Below are 7208 nucleotides of genomic sequence, written 5' to 3' on the forward strand. Positions count from 1 at the left end.
GATGATTTAAAATTTGGTACCATTTAAAAAGAGGTTTCTCTTATAGGTACTATATTTGTGTTATGATTATGATAAAAAAATTATAATTATTGTACGATTTCAAAAAAAATATTATTTCATTAAAATATACTATTGAATCATAGTGGAAATATGATTACCAAATTGAAAGTAATATAAGAATTACAATTAAAAAGCGGTCGGTAAACTAATATATATAATATTATAAGTCATATAGAAGTAAAATAAAAATTTTACATTCAGAGGTATAATGAAATTCAAAAAGGGGTGAAATAAAAAATTAATGAAATCAAAATGAGGTGAAACCAAAGTAAGTATCACTTAAAAAAGTGTTTCACTTATTAATAAATGTTACTAATTATAATAAATAAAAAGATTATAGTTATAATATGATTTAATTTTTTTTATTATTCCACTAAAATATATTGAGTCATATGAGGAATATGATTACTGAGTTGAAATCATTATAAGAATTGTAATTAAAAAAATGCGTAAAATAATACATGTAATATTATAAGTCATATAAAATTTAAAGAAAAATACATGAGTGATACTTAGAAATCAAGAAATATAATAAAAATAGAATTATACTAACTATACTAAATCAAAATAGATAAAAATAATATATTTTCAAATAATAGCCTGTTACCATATCTATATTCATATATGGAATTAGGATAGTGTGGGTGTTGCTTAGAAATCAATAAGTATAATTATAATAGAATTCTAATAATTATATTAAAAAAGTATAGAGTAATTGGCAGTTTGTAACCCACTTTTATTTTCATTTTTGCGATTTGGGTCTATATTATTTTCTCTGTCAACTTACACCCCATAAAATTAATTTCGCTTCTATTTGCACCTCATTGACGACTTTCCATCCATGTTGACCGTTAACTTTAATGGAATCGGGGGCATTTCAGTAAATTACTAATTAAAGCAGAAGAAAATAAGAGTATTTGGCACTTTGTAACCCATTTCTTTGGGCGTTTTTTCAATTCGGGTTTATATTATGTTTCCTTGCAAGTTGTACCTTTAACTTTGAATTTCGCTTTGTTTTGCACCCCGGACCGTTTTTAACTTTTATATCAGGGTTAAAATCAAAACTTTCTGGTTTCCAAGAACAAATCGCCGGATCCTTAGATTTCCCAGTCGAAACCAACAAATAAATACATGAATCGATTGTAAATAGGGCTGAGCAAATCGAACCGAAAAACCGAACCGAACTGTACTAATTCAGTTCGGTCCTGATTTTTCAGAAATTCGTTCTATTCGGTCTGGACCAAATAGACCGTAATAAAATTCGGCTTGGACCGATTCTTTTAAAAAATATTTCGGTCCGGACCGAATAGACCGAATAGACCAAATCATAAATACTATAATTTTATATTATATATTTACATATATCTAAAAATTATAATCATAGTTTTTAATTTGTAATTATACTCGTACACTAATAGAACTCTACATATCACCTTACTTTAATTATATTTTAGATTTCATATTTTTTGGTTTGAAATTTTTAATAAAATTTTCTTTTTTAAAAAAAACTCAGTCCGTTTGATCCAAAACCGGGCCGAATCGAATTATTTGGGTTTGGTTGGTACGGTCCGGTCCATAATAAAATTTCAGTCTGGTTCGATCCAAGAAAAAAAATGATAATTCAGTTTTTCGGTCTATTCGGTTCGGTGTGGTTTTGGACCAAACCGACCGAATGCTTAGCCCCATTTGCAAATAACAAGCAAAAGATATTTGTAATATCAAATTTCATGAAAAATGTCCGAAAATCAAACCCCCAATTCGAAATAAGAATCCTAGAATCGAGTTTAATTTTTTATTTAGCGAATATGGACCGGCCTATTAAATATTTGCTCCATTTATAATTAGATTTTTTTTATCAGATCAAATCCAGGATCGAATATTTAATATGCCGATTCATATCCGCTAAAATAAAAATTAAACTCGATAATAGGATTCATATTTCGAATTGGTGGTTTGATTTCTGGGCATTTTTCATAAAATTTGATATTACTGGTAGTTTTTACTTGTTATTTGTAATGGATTAGTTTTTACTTGTTATTTGTAATGGATTCATGTATTTATTTGTAGGTTTGGATTGAAAAATCAAAAGATCCGGTGATTTGTTCTTGTAGACCAAAAAATTCCGATTTTACCCCTAATATAAAAATTAAAACGGTCCAGGGATATAAAACAAAGCGAAATTCAAAGTTAAAGGTGCAACTTGCAAGGAAACATAATATAGACCCGAATTGAAAAAACTTCGAAAGAAATGGGTTACAAAGTGTCAATTACTCTTATTTTCGTCTATTTTAATTAGTAATTTACTGAAATGCCCCCGCTTCCGTTAAAGTTAACGGTTATCTTGGATGGAAAGTCATCATTGGGGTGCAAATAGAAGCGAAATTAATTTTTATGGGGTGCATGTTGACAGAGAAAATAATGTAGACCCAAATCGCAAAAATGAAAATAAAAGTGGGTTACAAACTGCCAATTACTCAAAAGTATATGATCAAAAACGCTAAAAAATATAAAAGTACTTTTGTTATAGTACGTATATATATATATTATATGTATAATATATTATGCATATAATATATTGAGTCGATATATGATCAAGTTTAATATTTTAGAAAACTTTTGCAATGTAAAAAATGAGAGGAACATATCAAAAAAGGAAACCGTAAAAAATGAGCGGGACATGCAAAAGTTTCCTAAATATTAAACTTGTAGGATATAAAAATTATTCAAATTCACTATATCGACTTTGTACATTAAATATTAATTGATCACAACATTTTACTCACTTTTCTTAATTTTTTTTATAAATTTACATTTGTTCTTAATATCTGTGATGAAATTTAATGAAAAAATTGGGTGGGACATAACTGAGTAAAAATCATTTCATAATTTATAAAATTAAGATTTGAATCAACATTTATGAGATTAAAAACATATTCTTATTATTCAAGAGATTCAAAAATAGAATACCGACCTACAAAAATACCATGCATACAATATAATCCAGGTCTACAAATTATCTCCAACTAGCCTATAACATATGCGATGCAAAGATTACACGGTTAATTTAAGTAATTGTTATTTTATTATTTTTATTTTAAATAGTATAGATATTATAGACATATCATAAAACCCATGATATAAACTCGTTAAATCAACCAAATCTAAGTAATTATATTTCGTTTATTTTTAATTTTCTTTTAGTCCCGGTTAAATATTATTTTATTTTAACCCCAATGAGTATTATACATTATTTTGTCTTTGTCTAATTTCATTATATCGACCAACAAATAATTTTTCAATTCTGATTTTCTTTTACCCGGTTCAATAGTTTAATTTTTTTTAATCATGTAAATAGTATATATTATTTTGTTTTAACTCGATCCAGCAAATTCAACTAACTACAGTTTTATTGACCCCGTATAAATATTATAATTTTGTTTAATTAAGATGAATAGTATATATTTTTTTGATTCCGGGGCCATTATACCTGTCAATAAATTATTTTTGATTTTAATTTTATTTTAGATCGATTCAATAGTCTAATTTTTTGTGTCTGCTTCAATATTATATATATTATTTTGTTCAGGCTTGAATTAAACCAAACATACCCAGTATTTCCCGCTTAACGTAGGGTCTTGAGAGGGTAAGATGTATGCATCCTTCCCTTCATTCCGGGATGAGGAGATTGTTTCTCGAAAGACCCCGGCTTGCGTGTGCATGTCAAAATACGTAAAAAGTGAAAAGAACAATATCACATATACGCAAGAATCAATACCCACTTCAAACAAACAAAAAATCTAATCACTTAAACTGAAAAGAGTCGAAACAAACCTAAGCCCATGATATTATTCACATAGGACTTACCTAATTATTTGTTACTTGTTACTTGGTCGCCCGCAAGTTGCAACTAATCGGGCAAGAAGTTTTAAAATCCACTTTGAAATGGGTAATGATGAACAAGTACATATATGTGTGTGATCGGTAAATACAGAAAGTAACCATTCGAAAGAAAGTTGGTTCCGCTATATGAACAAGATGCATTTTCCAATTTTGTTACAAACTTGATCTGGATCCCTAGAAGAAGTAAAATGAAGAATTGTCAGTGCCCTTGATCTTGATCTTGTAGTAGTAGTAGATAGGAATTAGCAGTGCAGGAAAGTTGAAGATGATGCTAACGCTTACGTGAATCGCCCGAGGGAGAGTTTCCAAAAGTTGGTTCCGTTGATTCGTTCTCCGACACTTGGACCGTTATACTAAATACATTTAATTCTATTTATATTTATGTAATTATATTATGAATGTTAATTTAATAATTAAAGTATTTTATGTTAAATATAATTATAATATATTGCTGTTGGGATTTTAACCTGATATCACTTCAATAATAATTTTTAAAATTATATGTAACGGTTCTCATCGATTTGATCTGACGGCTCTGAATTAAATGACCAGAGAACCAACAACCAAACTTTCAATATCCATGATTATGTAAATTCCAGATTGATTTTCGAACTTTTAAAATCCCGACAATTAGAAACACTTTGATCCTCGTATCACCCATCATTTTAATCCTACATCATATTCCCTCCATCCCTCCCAATTATTATCGTTTCTAAGAGAGTGTCCGGCACGCATTTTAAGATGAATAAAAAGTATGGTTCTATAATTTTTAAAAAAAATCTTTTTCTGAATAAAATTTTAAACATTATATTTTTATTCAGAAATAGAATTTTTTTAATTTTTTTTATAAATCTATACTTTATATTCATCGTAAAATGTGTGTCGGACACTCTTTCAGAAATGATAACAATTGGTCGGGACTGAGGGAGTATCTATCAACAAATTAGGTGCAATCTAATTTTGTTTTACTCAAATCATTATATACGAATCCATTTTATTTTGATTTAATTTTTAATTTTATGATCATTAATACTAAAGGTTATTTTGTTATAGACCTTGTCATATCTACTGCCACATTTAACTAAGTATATTTAATTTGCTTTTAGCCCAGTTGAATATGTTATATTATATTAGTTTGGTCTGAGACCAATATAATATAACGACTAACAAATAATCTTTTAATTTTAGTTTGGTTTTTACCCGGTTCAATAATATGTATCTTTTAACCCAAACTTGTGTCCCACGTGCTCTTTCATAGTGGGCTGATGGATTGGCTTGTTCCTAGGTTGGGATGGACCTGGCTTATCTCCCGAGCCTGACCCATTCTAGAACAGGGTTGGACTCTAGCTGGGAGTTTGACTTACTCCTGGACTAGGCCCGAACCCCGCTCTCCTTATGAGCCTGGTCCATCCCATTCGCTTGTTCCTGGATTGAGCTGAGACCCGATTCCACCATTGAGCCTGGTTCACCCAATAGCAGGGTTGGACTCTAGCTGGGAGGTTGACTTGCTCTTGGGCTAGCCTCAACCCGGCTCTCCTTATGAGCCTGCCTCACCCCATTGGCTTGCTCCTGGTTTGGGTTGGGTCCCAACCCCACTACTAAACCTGGCTCACCCTAGAGCACGGTTGAACCCTAGTTGAAATGTTTATATCATATAAATCCCAGGTCCTGCATTAGATACCCGCTCACCCAAAAATTTACGAGAACAGATACTAATTTGTAAGTTTATAAGTCATATTTGTCAAAAAAAACTCCCGGTCAAAATAAAAACTAATAGAGCTCATCTAAAGCATGTAAACTAGCCCGCAATGGTTTGTTCAGTTGGTTAGAGAGGGGATAACTATCCTCTTGGTCACAAATTTGAATCCTACAGGAGGAGAATTTATGATTATGCCTCCTGAGTCAGAGTCTGTCGGTTTACCTTGATTCACATGATTTGCAGGCTATTGCGTGAGCCTGTGGGGTTTACCTAGCTCACTACAAGAATTCCCAATTTTACCAACAAAAATTACCAATAGAAAATTATATGTTGCCAATTACTAACATATTACTAACATATGTCAAAATATTAAAAAGCTGACAATATTATAACAGATAGGTAACGTTTCGACAACTAATGTTTTGCCAATGAAAATATCAGGTGGGATTAATAAGCGCCAAATCTCCCGCCCAGATTTACCGACAAAAATACCCAAGGATTTGCAATAGATTAGTACTAACGAAGTAGTAACGAAACAACAACGGTTTACCAAGAAATTACTAACGCTCTACCAACAACACTACTCATTGGTAATTATGTTGGTAGTTTGTTGTAATAATAGATCGGTCATACTAAACTGTTACTATTTTAGATCAGTTAAAATCATTTTTGTTACTAATTCATTGGTAAAGTTAAAATATTATTTTTTTAGTCTTCTCTTCCAAAATAATGAATTGTGGCTTTTTTTTCTAATCAAACTAAAAGTATATTTAACACAACTAATTTGCTATTAGGGCTAGTAATTTTTTGTAAGCATCTGTGTAAGTTTAAATAAGTTTTATAATCCCATTTTTAATACAATTGATTAGTTACTGTTTCTAATTAGTGCTACCTCCTTTTTTGATGTTTCGATTTTTTTAATATATTTTTCAAAAATCTAAATGTATCGATGTCAAGATCTGTATATGTTAGTAATGTCCCAAAATATTCAATATTGTTTTTATTAAGTTGGCATTCTAACATTCAACTACTTATTTTGACTAATACTTCGAACTAGTGTTTCATCCCGAATTGGTATTTTAATTTTTTAAAGAATTTTCTTGAAGATTCAACGATATGGATGTCAAGATGCATATATTTAATATATTTCCAAATGTTTTAGAAAATATAAATTTATTTGGTTTGAAATTTTAAAGGTCTCGTTTTGGATATATGAATGGTATCATTATCTATTTTTGACTTAAAAATGGTAACACTGAATATATGTTTCGTTACTGAAACTGCTACTCCATCCATCAGAAAATGAAGTCAACAGTGTTGGACTTGCCAAATAGAGATAACTGCCTAACTCCATATTATTATGATATTGTCCAATATGGGTTGAGTCAACACGGGTTTATTTTTGGTCCACTCCTAAAAAACTTCATACTAACGCAGTTATTTGGCTGCTTATATAATAGTAATTTGCCCCTCCTACAAATGATATAGAACAACTCCTAACAATCTCCCCATTCACATATTGGGCTCGACACCTGTTGGATCCGCCACC

This window comes from Apium graveolens, chromosome 3 (genome assembly GCF_009905375.1).
Source record: "Apium graveolens cultivar Ventura chromosome 3, ASM990537v1, whole genome shotgun sequence".
Lineage (NCBI taxonomy): Eukaryota > Viridiplantae > Streptophyta > Magnoliopsida > Apiales > Apiaceae > Apium > Apium graveolens.